The sequence below is a fragment of the Meriones unguiculatus genome, chromosome 12 (genome assembly GCF_030254825.1).
Source record: "Meriones unguiculatus strain TT.TT164.6M chromosome 12, Bangor_MerUng_6.1, whole genome shotgun sequence".
Classification (NCBI taxonomy): Eukaryota; Metazoa; Chordata; class Mammalia; order Rodentia; family Muridae; genus Meriones; species Meriones unguiculatus.
The window spans coordinates 56,926,442-56,941,769 of NC_083360.1; the positions used below are offsets into that span (position 1 = coordinate 56,926,442).

Genomic DNA, 15,328 nt, shown 5'->3' on the forward strand with positions numbered 1-15,328 from the left:
TATCCATACATGGTCCTTGGTTAAAACCGTTCTTAGGAAATTTTAAAAGAATAAAAAATTAATTTAATTGTCCAAAGTTCAGGAAATCTACCACAGGTGCTATAGGAACTGTTCTCCTTTTCCAAAACTTCAGAGAAAGGACAGATCAGTAATTGATCATTTTAGTCTTTTAGTCAGTACATGAATTTGTAGAGTACGAACTCATGCCAGACTTGTCAACTGAATGCACTGTGATGACTGAGCTGTGCCCTTGGGGCCCCAGTAGAGACATGTGTTCACTCTTTGATTTTTTTAAAAGCAACTCTTGGGTCCTTACAACATGGAACTTACTTGTCTTTAACCACAATTTCTAAATGCTTTATTACAGAAATTATTTTGCCTCCAGCTTGAACGACATCATCACAAAGAAAGAGCTCTATATTTTCTGATGTAAACTTTCTCTCCTGATAAGATTGCATCTTATCATCAAAACAACACTAAACAAAGCATTTAGATTAAATTAGCTCTATATTGACCAGGAAAACAAATCTTAAGAAAATCTGAGACCTGTGAGTATGTCTGTGTATTTGTGTATGTGAGTATTTATAAATATGCATACACATGTGTGTACTTAAAGGTAGAAGTTAGAGGTCAGCATCGGTCATCTTCCTTAACACTCCATTGAGTGGATATCAAGAGCTGATGTGAAAGGTCCACAAGAAAAAAAGAAATATTGACAGTGAATTCACCCATAGAAATATTCATGACATGGTGCGTGTATTCCATATCTTGGTTTTTATAAGAACACTGGCAACTTTATATTTTATAGTAATATTTTATTACTTTATTTATAGTAATATATTTTATACTAATATTTATTGTATTAGGGTTCAGAACTCGCTGAAGAAAATACCCCGAGACTGAATAGTATGATAACATCAAAGAGCATTTTTTCTGCAGAACTCCAGCATGCAATGATCACCATCCAGGCAAAAATGGCAACCCAGGGGTGAGTTCACAGGCCCAATTTAAAGTCAGCTAAGGGATTTCCAGGGATAGTTAGGGTCATTTTTAATGTGATTGGTGTAGGTTAGAAGAGTGGGTGTGGGTATTTTGGGCATTGGCTTGGGTCAGGTGAGGAGTTAGTCATGAGTTAGGGACTTTCAAAACCAGCAGTTGAGCAACCTTATCTACCTCTGGCCAGATGTCTTGGTCTACTCTAATTGACTACCCATTTTCTGTGGTTTTTCCTATAATCTGGGAAATGGAAACTAAGACCTACTTTGCCTTAGTAAGAAAATGAAGCCTGTCATGGAGTTAGTTAGGCTTATTTATTCTCATTAATTGGCTGATTGGTTGCCCATTTTCTCAGAATCGAGTGTCTAAAAACCTGAAAAATCTACCATATCATGTCTTGTGATATATTGTCCCATGTTGCTTTCCTAAGGTGACCTTTGTGGGTCACCTTGTTGTATCTCCATCAGTGTTCTTTACAATTTATGATTTTCTATAATTTAACATTATATGGTGTCTAGTAAGCTTTAACCACATATAATTTGGCAAATGTAAAGCAATAGTCATTTTTACTCTCTAGTGTAAAAAGGTAGTGTAAGATTCAGGCTTCAGGCAAACTCATCCCCTATCTTATTGAGTTGTTTTTTTGGTATAGGACATCACTGGGACAAAGAATTCCTTAGGCTTCTGGCCACTGTCCTCTTTAAGGGTGAGCCAGTATAATATTTGCAGGAAGCTGTGAGGTCAGGGTTGGTGAGTGAAACAACCCCTAGCTTCACTCTATTTTCAATATTGCCCTTGTTAGTTTCAGTTTTGTTTCTATTTTCAGCACTTCATAGCAGCAAATTCAGAGGCAAAACCTCACATGAACGATCATCTCCATAAAATTCTCATTCTTTTATGCCTAAAATGCATTTTTTAAAAAATATATCATCATAGTAATTATTTATATTAGCAAATATTAAGTAACTGAGTTTCTGACATATAACATGAGTGTATCTGAAATGAAAACTTCAAGGTTTGGACTGGCCAGACATAAATGGCAATGCCTTTGACTGCAGGCCACATGAGAGAACTAAGAGTCTGCTCAGAGAAATATTAACCAAGGCTTGTCTATTCTCAAGGAAGCAGTCATTAAAAATTTCTCCTATAAGATATGATAAACATAATGAAATCTACACACCTAAAGAAGATAATCAATTGAGCAGACATGGGGTAAGATGATCAATCTTCGTTTAGAAAGACAAATGGGATGTGCATTGAACGTATGACAGGAGTCTACTGAGCCCATCTGAAAAACTCTAACCAGCAGTGTTTTCAAAGCAAAGACTCATGACCAAACCTTTGGCAGAGTACAGGGAATCATAAGAAAGAAGGGGAGTTAGTCTGATGGGGAAAGGATAGGAGCTCCACAAGGACCAAATATATCTGGGCACAGGGTCTTTTCTGAGACTGACATTCAACCAAGGACCATGTATGGATATAACCTAGAACCTCCACTCAGATGTAGCCTGTGGTAGCTCAGTAACCAATTGGTTTCCCAAAGTGAGGGGAACAAGGACTATTTCTAACAGGAACTCAATGACTAGCTCTTTGGTCTCCCCACCCCCGAAGGGAGGAGCAGTCCTGTTAGGCCACAGAGGAGGGCTTTGCAGCCAGTCCTGAAGATACCTGATAAAACAGGATCAGATGAATGGGGGGGAGGTCCCCCCCATCAGTGTACTTGGAAAGGGGCACGGTGGAGATGAGGGAGGGAGGGACTGGGAGGGAATGAGGGATAGGGACACAGCTGGGATACAGAGTTAATAACATGTAACTGATAAAAAAAAATAAAAAATAAAATAAATAAAAATAAATAAATAAATAAATAAATAAATAAATAAATAAAATTTTTTACTGCAGTCCTGCCTCTGCCTGAATTGTCCTCTGAGTGTAGGACATTTTGGAGCAGAAGCAGTGGTGGTTTGAAAGGGAATGTTTCCCATAGTATAAATATTAGAAAATTTGGTCCCCAGGAATCTTGCAAGTCATGGATTCTTTGGGAGGCAAAGCCATTTGTATCTCTAGGTACACTATGAGTGTTTAAAGTCACATTCAACTTCTACTTTGAATTCTCAGATTCATGTTTAGTGTTGAATATATGATCTTTGCCTGGCTACCATAACTGCTTGTTGTGAGGCCCTTCACCATGCTGGACTTGATCACTTTACAACTATAGCTACTCTTCCTTTCATAAGTTTATTTTGCTCATAGTGTTTTATCACAGCAACAGAAAAGTATCTAACTAATCTTATATACAAAAAATATCAGGTTTAATATTGTGTGTATGCTCACACTGACATCATAAATTTTATTTTACTAAGCCCTTACTTTCTTTACATAATTTTAAGTGAGAAAAGCCCATAGCTGAAAGATTAAAATTTCCTTCCATTTACATGTGAAACTTGCTCAAAACTTAAACTTACCTATATTTTTTTTCAAATTCAATGAATTATGTAATTGTCCTTAAAACCATTGTCAGAATATTTATTGAGTTCTGTTCCCAGCAGCTAGACAAGGAGATGAATATTCCCCAGTTTCTGGGAATTGCCTGCCTAGAAGCAACAAGACATAATCAACGGATCACACATCTCCATGATTCCAAAAGGTAACTTTTACATATAGATCACCTTGAAAGCAAGGCATATCATACATAGATGGTTTTATTTCCATTAGAACAGACTTTTCTTTCCCTGATAGAAAATTTCTATTAAAGCAATAGTGTTGTCTTGCTCAGCCATGATGTCCTACAAGGAGGAAAAAGAGCCTCAACAAGGTGATAAAAGGTGCTAGAGACTAAGTGCACTGTTCAGAAAATGTTATGAGACAATGTTTCAAAGCATGTTAATAGTCTTAGAGTTGAATGAAGAGCTGTTATTTAATAGTGATCTGTTATTTAATAGTGATCTGTGAGGCTTTGTGTCAACGTTCTGACTGTACAGTAGTTATAAACAGTAAGTGTTGTCTTCAGTCTCTCAATCATAAACTCGGATTACTGAAAACTGAAGAACTAACCTTCAAAGTCTCTAAATGATGTGGATAATATATTTTGGGGGAAGTGGAGAAATAGCCTTGTAGACCTGGATATTCTAAGCCATTGATTATTCATCTAGTTAAGGAAACATGCCTTAATCAGGTGAAAGCCAAAATAAGATACTTTATTTTATTGCATACATTAAAAAAATATAGTAACTGACCAAAAAAAAAAAAAACAAAACAAAAACAAAAACAAAAACAAAAACAACTGACCAAACACTGAGGGAATCTATGCATTGTTATTTCCAAGTCCTCCAGTAAAGGAAATCCAATAGGTATTACATGCCTCTTGCTTAGCAGAGAGAGAGCCACATCAGTGAGAAAGAAGTACATGCCCTAGTCTTATACAGCTAATATGAAAAGCTGTAATACACAACCAGATGGTGATACCTGCTTCCTCCTAAATCCCTTGCCACACAATTTGAAATAGTAACTTTTTAAATTAATCCCCACTCTACATATAATTTCAATACATTATGTAGAGAAGATTTATTTTATCCACATATTTTGCTATTTGTTCCTACCACTGCTGAGTAACTAAACAGCAGAACTTTATAGGTTTTGTTTAAGGAATTATTTTAAAAGCCTAGGAGTGTGCCTATAATAAGGTAGGAGTTCAGCTGTGTTTGTTGAAGAAATAAATAAACAGTTTTTTAAGGGGTAGGAGGTGGTATACCATCAAAGAACAGCAATCGGAAAGGAAGCAGAGAAGAGTGGGAGGTGTGTTCTGAAGCAGTGGTTGGTTAGTGCAGTTTGCCTGAGGCTTCAAGTGGGAGAAGTTACTGAGCACAGCTCTTCCTGGCAGGGTAAGGTTGCCTTGGTTCCACACCAGCCTTTGCATTGCTCCCTCACATTTTGTTTATAGCTTGTTCAGCAGTAGACACTGGGAAGCGGGTCAGGAAGATTTCAAAGTAACTGCACTATTCATATTTTGTTCTCCCTTTGGCAGCTCTTTGCACTGCTTCCTGCTGACTCTACAGTTTCAGCAATTTAATGATACCATTGTTTCTGAAAATGACACAGAAAGAGACACCTCCAGCCACTTAATTGGGGGCCCTGATAAAGTAGAATCTGCTGTTTTCTAATGTTCTATTTAGGGTGTGTGTGTGATATGGGGAGATGAGGAAAAAAGTTGACTTCTGTTTAAAAGGATAAACTCCTACAAAGCAATTTTAAAAATTTAAGCTACATAATTAAGGTCTGCTATTGCTATAGCACAGACTAAGAGTCCCTTGAGAAGCTCACTTTTAATCACTGCAAATATGTTAATGAATATTAGTCTCGGGTTACTCTGCCCTTAGGTTAATGCAATTTTACTTCCATACAGAGTCTATACCGTATTATGCCATTCACTGTTAAGTGTTCTGCTGTTCCAAATATGTTTATCAAAGTCTGTTCCTCTGTGTTTTTTTAAATCTATTTTATCTACTTTTACCAACAGAATTCTGGAATGTACTTCTTTATACTGAGACTAGACATCTTTGCAATATTTGAGTGCCTCAGATATTATAATTATATGTTTTTCTATTTAAAGAAATTTCTCTCCACCTACCAAATTCTAATCAAGATGATTGCAGATTTTCTTCATTTTAGTTCTGAACATTCAAAATTATACTAAAATTTCAATAGTCTTGTTTACATGGACATGCATGTAAATATTACTTAGGGTACTGTGGTTCTAAAGTCAAGATATTAAAAAGTTGTATATTATATTCAGAGTGCTGATAAATTTAAGGTAGGAAGAGGCCTGAACATAGCACTTCAACTTAATTAGAAGAGTAGACTATTCAAATAAATTTATGGGATTATAGTTTAACAATACTAAATCATACTTTAATATCTAACTTTCCTTCATTATATTAACATATGATGAAAAAAATGACCATATGACATATATAAAAAACTAAATATCTACTTTAAAATAAAATCAATTATTGAATTAAATAAACAGAGAAGCTTCAACTTGGTAAAGAATACTCACAGGAAATCTACAGTGAACAGAACACTTAATGGGTAGGAGATGGGACACTTGTAACATCCTAAGTAATGTGAGGATGTTCTTGAACACCACTCCTTTCCAATCATGATGGTGGTACTTAGTAAGGAAGTAATATTTTAGAAAAGAATTAAAGGAATAATTGAAGCTGTGTTTGCATTGGTTAACTAAAGCATCTCTTTAGTTAGTGAAAATACAAATGAGTAATCACCAACAATGACAGTGAAACTCCAGAAACTGATAATAAATTAGGACAGAGCTTCAATATAAAAAGCTGTAAAACAAATCAAATAACATTGTATACAACAAAAATAAACAAATTTAAATTAGAAAAAAACAAATTACACATTAATATATAAACTAATTAAATCTTTAAGCATCAGTTTAACAGAATATGAACAGAAACTATGAAACTCTGATTATAACAATTGAAAATAATGATTGTGGAGATAATCCATGTTCAATGATAGGAAGATATTATATGGCTAAGATAATACTTTTCAAAAAATTGATCTACTTTTGTCTAAAAGAAAGCTAGGAATGCATTTCTCAACCCTCAGCAGAGAAGACTCTTCTTGAAGCAGATGGTAATTAACGCAGAGATCCACGACTGGACAACATGCAGTGATTGAGAGACTTTGGAGAACTCATCCATAAATGGGATGTCAAATCCCTCCACACAGGGCCCAGGGATCTATGAGGAAAAGGGGGTGGAAAGATTATAAGATCCAGAATTTGTGGACAATTCCAAGGAAAGAACAATTTCTAGACATGACAAGACTGATGTACATATGAACTCACAGAACCGACACAGCACGCACAAGACCTGCTGCATCAATGCAGATTGATATCCAGCATAACGGAGGACAACTTGACATAATGCCCCACCTCTAGCCAAGAATGTATTTGCAACTGATAGTCCCTGGGAGAGGGAAAATACATTCTCTTCAATGGCAACGACACGGCAGGCCCATCCTCAGTGGTAGTTGTTGAACACAAAATAGGATCTTGGTTGTTTTGTGGCTTTTTTTTGGGGGGGGTAGGAGAAAGAAAGAACAAAAACTTGGGGACAGGGAGGGGGATCTGGGAGGAGTTGTGGTTTGGGAATGATTAGGATGAAAATACACCATATGAAAATTTCAAAGAATAAATTAAAATTAAAGTAAAAAATATTTAGAAACACATTTATTTGATCATGCAGAATTTTAAAGACTTAGAAATTCTGAAGTAGTAGGGGAAAGTGGTAGAAAATGTGGGAGAAGGAAAAGAAGGGTAAATGTGAGTGTTTTGCTCAAGTCATGCTTCAGGTATGTATAAAATTCACAAAAATAAAATTTTGATTGATTAAAAAACAAAACTCAAGACATTGAAAGCAAGAAAAATATCACAAATGTTATATAGCAACAGAGACATTTACTCATTGTTGATAAGGGCTAAAATGAAACATTATCTTTGAACGATTGTTTGATAGTTTCTTAGAAATATTAAAGACAATATCATGCACTTTATTTTATCCAGGGAACTCAGAACTGTGTGTTCATATAACAATCTGCATACACATTTATTTATAATTGCTAAAACTTGCAATCAGCAAATTCCTTTAATATGTCAATATTAAACTGTGATACAGAAAAAGCATGGGCTATAGCTTGGCACTAAAAAGGAAACTGGGCCATGCACGTCATGAAAAATAATTAAATCCGTAGTAGTAACTAAAATACATCAGTCTGAAAATACTTTATATTGTAGTATTAAAAGTAGATGATATTCTGGAAAAAGAAAAGGCAGTGGAAACAAAGAAAAAATCCTCACCTGTCAAAAATCACAGGAGAAAAAAGGGAGAATGGAAAGCATATTGAAATTTAGGGCTGAAAACACACTGTATACAAACTATGATGGTCTTTACATCATGACACATGTACAGACTTAAGATGAACAACACAAAGAGTAAGCACCAAGAGTGATCAGCAGAGTGACATCTTGGACTGACTTTGAACATCAGATGATAATAATCATCAATGTTCTTTAAACATAACAAATGCACTTCTCTCCTAGGACTGTGGAAATGGTAAAATGGGAGGTGGTGGGAGTGTCAGGGAGTCTTGATCCTTTAGTTTTGGTGGAAATTATAAACTGTTCCTTTAAAAGGAAACTCTTCTACCTGTTAAAACGGTGCTCTGTCTCTGCTGTAGAGACTCACTCATACTATTCTCCTCTCTGCTCAAATCCTAGAAGAGATTCTTTTTGAGTAGTCTCAGTTCATACAAATTGAACCAATCATTGTCTCAATATCTCAAAAAGTAAACAATGCAAGACTTCCAGGTTTCTCTTGCCATAAAGTTTGTTCAAAAGTCCACAGGTAAATATAGCAACCAAGACCAATAAACTAGTGAGTCTCCTTACATAATACTTCACGTAAGAGACCATTCACTGTGCTCTTTATTAAGCCAAGCATGAACTAGAGTGTTCAAGCCAATTATAAGCTGAAACTAGGTGAAAACCAAGACAGAATCCTAAAATCTGGAAGAAGATTAATAAGAAGTCAGAGGACGGAACAGAAATTAAAAGAGACCTTGAAAATAAAAGGTTTTCTGCTTTCTCATATGGGAAACATATGGCAGATCATGTGAGGGAGATTTTTTATGGGTTCTGGAATCAGATGTATAACTTTGCTTAGTTGGCATTGGCCTGAGTTCACATCCAATTAAGAACATAATTTAGAAAAGAATGGGTCAGCAAGAATGGGTGCTCTAACATCTAAGAAGAGTAAGTTTAAGAGTAAGGTTGGAACTGAGAGCCAGGAAAATGAAAGAAAGAGAAATGCTGGCATTCTTTTCATCGAAGGAGCATAAGGGAAAGTTAGCGAATAATGACAGGACAGGAACTACTCAGAGCTTTAGCTGGAAGATGAAAAATAAAGCCACACAGAGTAACAGTAAATGAATATAATGTTAAAAAATTTGGGAGCTGTAGCATAGCTACATTGGAAGCTACAGTTGAAGTTGGAGAACTGGACAGTAAGGGATGAAGCACATTGATACAGACAGAGATGTAGTGTTTCTAGGTGTGCAATGAAGAGATAAAAGTGAGGAGCTTTTGGATGGAGAATACTGAGCTAAGAATCCTCAGATGTACATTGCCAAGTCAGCTGCTGTCTATACACAGCATCAGCAAATACTGTGTTTCAGCAGAGTATTGAGTCACTGTCTTCTTTTTTTCTTTTTCAGTTGTCTACTTTTAGTACTACTTTTTTTTTTAATTTTGGTACTCTGAATTGGTTCTATTAATGTAAGGAAAGACTACCATATTGAATTATTATCTCTTATTGATATGCCCTGTCTCCATATCATGTAGAAATTAAATTTATTATTAATTAGAAAATAAAAATTAAATGTAAATTTTATTTGATAAGAGTTGAATCTATAGATCAGTAGTAAAATTAGAAAAATTAGAAATAAGTAGTTAGGTAGATAGATAGATAAGTAGATAGACCAACAGACAGAAATATAGATAGATACAGATAAACATTTCAACACAGCACAATTTAGCTTTCTAAATGATGGTACCTACATAGACTGGGATAGAGTTCTGTTCTGGTTAAAATTTTTATCAATATCACAAAAGCCATAATCATGTAGAAAAAGTGAGCTTCAGTTTAAAAAATGCACATGTCCCATTGCATTGTAAGTAAATCTTTAGGTTATTTTCTTGACTGATTATTGATGTGAGAGTGTGCAACCACTGTGAGTATCAGTATACCTCATTATGTGGCTCTCATTTTTACAAGAAAGCCAGCTAGCCAAGCTATAAAAAAACAAGTGTATAAATACCCTTCCTCGATGGTCAGTACTTCAGTTTTTACCTACAGATTCATGCCTAGAGTTGCTTTTGGTTATAATAATTATTACAGATACAAACAGTAAACTGTCCTAAGGTCCAAATTGTGCATCTGATCTTAACATCCATTTTAATATATAACTAGCATGGATTATATTAACAAATATTTTTTTTCATAAAAATTGTAACATTCAATATTTAAAAAGAACACTAGGTGAGTGGGAATTTTTTTTCTACATGTCTTTCTGTAGACCACAGGAATGCCTAGTGCCCATGGATTCTAGAAGACTTACTAAATTTTCTGTAAATAAAGTGTCAAGATGTGTGTGAGTCATCATGTGAATACAGGATATTGAATCCAAGTCCTTTGGAAAGGCAGCCAATGCTTTTAACCATTGAGATGTCACTCCAGTGCCCAAATTTGTAATGTTTTAATATATAGTAATTGTACTGTTAAACTTCTATATGAACAAAACTGTGTCTTCATCCATATTTTTCCTTTTCATTAAAATTTGAGGAATTCAATAAATTAGTTGTAGATCTGATTACAATAATGTTTCTAGAAGAAAATATTTATTAATTTACTTAGTGAAACAATGTTTCATTGCATAGTTCAGACTGACATTGAAGTCTGAATTCCTCCCATTAAAAATTCAGAATGCTGAGATTACAGGTATGTTTCATCATGGTTATTTTCAGACATTTTATTAAGACAAAAATGAAAATAAATGTAAAACAATCTCCATACTCTTCTTTATCAGAAACATGATCCTCCTTGTTTAGTGCTGAGAATACACCTGAAAAACAAAGTGTAGACCTAACTGGGGGACAGAAACACTTTGGAAAGCTGTTCAAGGTCCATCAAACGCAAGAACAGAGACACATTTTCACCTATGTTATGTTTTTTAAGAATCTATATCATGGGCCTCTGAGTCAAAGTAACTTCAACGGTATAATGAGAGCTTTCATCTTAAAATATATTTTCAACAGCCCTATCTTTGTAAACCATATAGCATTGGAAAATACATTACTTATCATTGTTGGAGAAACTATAAATATTTCATCTGATTTTCCATATCAGATATTAAAAGTCGTGATTAGTTTCATTTTTATCACATGAAACTCATTCCATTTTGAATCAAGGAACTGATGTAGAATGTCTAAGCAGACTGTAGTGGAACACCAATGGGTCTTTCTGTGCACACCACGCCATGGTGGGATATACACCAGGAATAAGCTCTGTGCCTGTGTTCCTGCACAAACTCACTCTTTGTGGAACAAGTGACATTTAAGCATGCAGGGAAATGATTTTTGAAACTGCTGACTGGAATTTACTGTTAGATTTTTATCTATTTGATGGTCACCTTTCACTGACAGTACTTTTTCAAATAAATGAATGAAACAGAACCTTTCATTAAGAAACAAATAATATCCACCAATATCTGTGTTAGGTGACAGGCATATACAATAGTGCAAAATACTCATATCAAACTTTCATTATGGTTGCAGATGAAGTTGTAATGCTGTCTTCCTCTTCCACCTTGAACTCACACTCAGCTTTTCATTGTAGTCCTGAATAAATAAAATGTCAGATTTATATATAGAACTTCCTTTAAAACTCCCTGCATCAAAGTGATGCTTTCTTAAAAGAGCAGAGCTGTGAATATGCATCAGCAGTGTGTCTGATGGCAGTGGCACTACTTTAGAGAGAGACTGTGGAGCAGGAGAAAATGTGAGATTTGTAATAGAATGTACATTTTAGTGTGTGTGTGTGTGTTTGTGTGTGTGTGTGTGTGTGTGATTTTTAAGATTTCATAGGGTGAACTGAGGAGATATATATGATGTAGGAAAAAAAAGAGTAAAAAAGGGCCAACTGATATTTCAAGGCTCAAATTCTGGCACGCACGTAGGAATTATTAAAACCAGCCCATTATATACGGGGTAAGGACAGAACATGTTGAATTATATTAGAGCCTACGTCAAAAACTAAATTTAAAAAACCTCTAATTATATAATATTAAAACTCACAGATAGAGATTCAATTGAGCCATAATCCATGGGGTGGGATTGTTGAAAATTTCAGTCATTCCTCTTAAGATCACAATTAGAAAACACCAGGATGCTGGGATTATTAGTGAATAAGAGCCCCAGAGAAAGAACTAAACATTGAAAGCAGTACTGAGGAATTAAAAACAAAACAAAACAAAACAAAACAAAAAAAAACAACTTTCAATTGGAGACTAAGTTGTGTTGTCCTGAATATCTAGATTAGGGGCTGTTTTACCCAGGGTTACTATTACTGAGATGAAACTCCATAACCAAAGCAACTTGGGGAGAAAAGAACTCAGATTAGTTTCCATATGACAGCTTATCATCAAGTGAAGTCATTACAGAAAAACAAGAAGTTTAGTAATCTGGATGCAGTGGCCTTACAGGAGTGCTGCTCACTAGCTTGTTCTCTATGGCTTGCTCATGCTGCAGAACCACCTGACTAAGGCTGACCCAACTCACAATAGGTTGTGTCATCCCCCATCTTGCCTATAGGCTGGTCTTATGGAGGCCGTGTCCATTCCGATGTTACTAGCTCGCGCAAGTTGACATAAAATTAGCCAGTACAGGCGCTATCATATAAGCTCTTTCCTGCATGTTACTACCAAGCAGTTTTGTTTTTTTTGGGGGGGGGAGGTGTAGGAGTGCTAAATAATTTTGATATAATTTTTTGTATGATGTTTTATGTTAACCCAGGAAAGCACATTAGATTAACAGATTCATGCTATTTAAGTTTGGTCCTATGGCACAAATTAAGCAAATATTCCTTGTTTTTTCTTCTTCCTGAAGTACATATTTGAGGTAAACAGAGGATTCCCACACCCAAGAGATCCTCTTCTAAAAACGTTTTTAAGAAGAATTAATATTCCAGGAAATAAAATGTAGTATGTTTATTTTCATCATGTGACATATTTTCAAAGTAGATAGGTAAGACAGAAAGAAATATTCATTAATTCAACAGATATATAAGAAGTGCAATTGGAAAGAATACTGATATTTGAACTCCTCAAAGTCACTATAGAACTGAGCAAGCCTGGAAAGCATATTCAGTAGTTAAGAACACTTAATGCTGTTCATGAAAATGTGAGTTTGGTCTCAGGACCTATATAATGTAGCTCATAATTGCTGCTCCAGGAGATTTGAAGCACCCCCATCTAGCTTCCATGGGCACCTCCACACCCATAAGGCTAACTCTCAAATACATTCATATACATGAATAATAATAAATCTCAGAAAAGAAAAGAAAAGAAAAGAAAAGAAAAGAAAAGAAAAGAAAAGAAAAAAGAAAAGAGAAAAGAAATTTGATCAATTTTGATTGCTTGGGAGATGGATGTCTTGTTATACTTAGCAACCCAAATTTAAAAACTTTACTTTCACCCATTGAATGACTTAATCATAAGCATTGATGCTTACAATTTTGTATGCACAGCATTTTGTTCCCAAGTCACAGCTCTAATTGTTCACATAAAAATAACCAGCAAAAATAGTACATCTTCAACATTTTCAATGCCTTAATAGAGTTTTCTGAATAAATCTCAGGACAAAGATTTTGATAATGTACCCTATTCTTCCTCATCACATCTGCCTTTTAGTCTAGTCTCCATTACCAAAATCTCTCAGTTCTTCCACCTCTATGCTTCTATCTTTGTTCATCTTTCAAAAATAACTGATTTGTTCTAACTACACATATCTATGTCTCACGTAGCTCAAAATGTCAATTGCTTCTTTAAACCAATTCTTTATTGGGATATCAGGTCAATTAAAGGCTCTCTTTTTTGAATATTCCTTCCACTTAATGGGCAACCTGTCAGTCTTTGCTTGTGATAAAGTTATGTACAACATGTGTTTCCAGCAGTTCATTCTCCATTTACAAATATTATTTTACCTAGTATTTTTATGGCAACAAACTTTCAAAGAGTTGTCATTTGGGGGGGGGGGGGAACAAGAGTAACAAATTCTTAGAGGATGTACAGTGTCAACTCAAGTTGATTTTTCATTCTCTATTTCAGTATCTTGATGTATGTGCTATAGCAGACAGTTATAATCCAGTAGACTACCCAATTGCAATGATTGCCACTTTTGTCATTGTTTCAAAAGTATGAAATCATACAACAGCAAACACTGGCATCTAAAGAGCTATAATGCAGCTCTTACATTAAGTACCTCTACCAACCACCATCCATCTTAGAACCTTGGTTTATTTGCATGATAGAGATAAAACCATCTCTCCATCCATACCACCCCTTCTGAAAAGAATATCAAATTCAGTTGGAATAAACAAGAAACAATATAACTTAAACAAAATTAGTGCTTCTGCCCTATATACTAGAGAACTGGAACTGATATTTTTAATCATATTATCTGAAATGAGAAACTATCTTTTCACATAGAGAAGAATTCAATAGGAAGATGATTTAAATTTATCTGCAGATATTACTTACTAGTTAGGAGATTTTGAGATAGGTCCTTTACTTCTTTGATTCTTCATTTCTTCACCTGCAAAAATTAGGGCATTACACTAGGTCAGTGTTATGCTGAGATCATTAAATAAAATTCATTTATTTATTTATTCTTTGAATGAAAGTTTATTCAAATGCAAAACATGAAAGCATTGTAAGTAGAGCAGCTCTGAATTAGGCAAATTTATTGGTCTCCCATTTTTTTCTCAAGCCCTCCCTCAAACCTGAGCTGTAGATAGGTTAATAGAAGATTTTCTACAGCTTTGTTATCTAGTCAGTTACTTAGCCCTACTCATGTGTGTGTGTGTGTGTGTGTGTGTGTAATTGAAAATATCTTAGTGGAATTTTACCATTCCAATTCATACAAAAGAAAATTTATTGTTTATTTTAAAAGCTGCAAAGTAGACTAACTGAAAGTGATTAAAATTGATGTTTTTATAGTTTAGGAGTCAAATTTGGTACACTGTTCATATGAATGCATTATGTGTCAATTTCAACAACACTAAACATGTTCAGATTACTGCCATACAGTGGAATGCTTAGCATAAAAATAGAATGCCCCTATAAGTGGACCTGAGTAGGGCATGAGAGGAGAGGAGGGAAGGAGTATGGTTTGGGAAGGGGAAAAGGGAGGAGGCTACAGCTGGGGTACAAAATTAATAAATTATAATATTTTAAAAAATAAAGAAAAATCATCAACAACAAAAAAACAAAACAGCAACAAAAGAGAATATGCTTTGGAGTCAAATGACTTTTAACATTTTAATAGAGTTCTGAAAAATTTACATCTCTCAGCAGCCGGTTATTTATAAAAGGCTGATAATTATATTTATCCTCCTGATTTTGCTTCTGATTTGTAATTATTAAATAATATTTGTTATAGGAAAACACTAGTTCACACTGAGTATATAAATATTAT

The 15,328-nt window shown here is 34.7% G+C and overlaps 1 protein-coding gene across 35 annotated transcripts in view; it reads right to left on the reverse strand.

The window, feature by feature from the left end:
* Positions 1–15,328, reverse strand: part of Ptprd (protein tyrosine phosphatase receptor type D) — a 2,581,289-nt gene that overhangs the window by 2,269,244 nt on the left and 296,717 nt on the right. For all 35 annotated transcript variants that reach the window (XM_060365770.1, XM_060365741.1, XM_060365771.1 and 32 more), the window contains exon 2: positions 14,392–14,446. The gene's annotated coding sequence lies outside the window, so the exon portion shown is untranslated. The remainder of the gene's footprint in view (positions 1–14,391; positions 14,447–15,328) is intronic.